The sequence below is a fragment of the Aplysia californica genome, unplaced genomic scaffold, assembly GCF_000002075.1.
Source record: "Aplysia californica isolate F4 #8 unplaced genomic scaffold, AplCal3.0 scaffold01725, whole genome shotgun sequence".
NCBI classification, from domain to species: domain Eukaryota; kingdom Metazoa; phylum Mollusca; class Gastropoda; order Aplysiida; family Aplysiidae; genus Aplysia; species Aplysia californica.
The window spans coordinates 11,431-13,199 of record NW_004798995.1 but is presented as its reverse complement, the minus strand read 5'-3'; positions in this window follow the sequence as shown (position 1 = coordinate 13,199).

The following is a 1,769-nucleotide window of genomic DNA, read 5'->3' as shown; positions in this document are numbered from 1 at the left end:
AGAGAGAGAGAGAGAGAACCCCCCCCTCCCCAGAGATTGGGGAATAAAAGACAGAGAGATAATACTGAATCAGTGACAAAGACAGATAGAGAGAAAGAAAAAACCGATTACATCCCGGAGAAAAAAGCGGTGCGTCAGAAAGAAATCTAGAGACAGTACGAGTTTTAATGAAAGAAAGAAAGAAAGAAAGAAAGACAGACAGAAGGAAAAGATAAAGAGAGCGTATTTCATCTTTGTCAGTACAACAGGACCCCCAACCAGGGCGTGTTGTGAACTCCGGGGTTCACCTGATGTAATTTTTTGCTGACGCATCAAATTATGGGAGCTTTGCTTATCTCATGGGGTCGAATTTTTGGATAAATCCAGAAATCCGGATTCTCGAACTTGTTAGGATCTTGCACTAGTGGAGTCCTTTTTTCGGTACAGTTTTGTACGGTGCACGCAACTGCATATTAAGGTTATATGAGCGCGCGGGACACACCTAGTATTTTCAGTAAATTTTGAATTTTGCCAGGGTGGCGGCCGAAGCCTACTCTTGTCGATTTTCGACCACCAAGGGAGCTTTAACCTGCCCAATTTCCACACGGGACCTCCGAGAATTTTCACCCTTGTCCAAGAAAGCTAGTGAGATAGCGAATTCGGGGTTCGAGCCTCAGCTCGGTCCGACGTTGTGTCCTTGGAAAAGGCACTTTTCACCTTAACCTCTAGGCCACGAGAGCCCCCTACTAGAGTCCGGTTGTACTGACTGGCTCACTCTACACCAACTAGAGTGAGGTCAAACATTCGTGGCTCAACTTATCCTCAAATATCTTTTCACCGGGAGAACGAATGTCACCCAAACTTTGCACTGCAGTTTGTATCATTTTGTCTTAACTTAATCATATTTTTTCACAATAAATTGAGGCCAGATTAAATAACTTTTCTTCATAAATGTATATAAAATACAATAAATCCCCGTCACGCGAAAAATGGGATTGTTCACAATGTCACAGCACTTCCCGCTTCTTGCACTGCACACATTTTGCATACGCACATGACCTACGCCACAGCTCATCAATGACCTACGCCACAGCTCATCAATGACCTACGCCACAGCTCATCAATGACACACGCCACAGCTCATCAATGACCTACACCATTGCTCATCAATGACCTACGTCACAGCTCATCAATGACCTACACCACAGCTCATCAATGACACACGCCACAGCTCATCAATGACACACGCCACAGCTCATCAATGACCTACACCACAGCTCATCAATGACACACGCCACAGCTCATCAATGACACACCCCACAGCTCATCAATGACCTACGCCACAGCTCATCAATGACCTACGCCACAGCTCATCAGTGACACTTCAGCAACAAATCTGTACAACTTTTTTTTTCCAAATATCCGGCACAAAATGTGAACTAGAATGTTGTAAGTTGGAACAGATATAATTCATTCAAAAGGAATTTGTTTGGCATAACATTCACAGAGACGAAACTTATTTCCGAAGAAGGAAATGGCGTTTATAAGAACCACATATAAATGCGAAATGCACCAATTTAAAAGATCTTGTAAGAATAGTCAGGAAAAAAACTCATTTAATGATTGGTTTGTTTTTTAAAAACACACACACTGTACACCTTGCAGTATGGAGCTGTTTCTAGAGACAATATAAGGGGGGGGGGTGAGGTTGCCCGAATAGACAGCATTTGTGGAGTTAATATAACCTGAAAGGTGTTGGGCTTTGCCAGGGAACATGTCAGCTTCGTGAA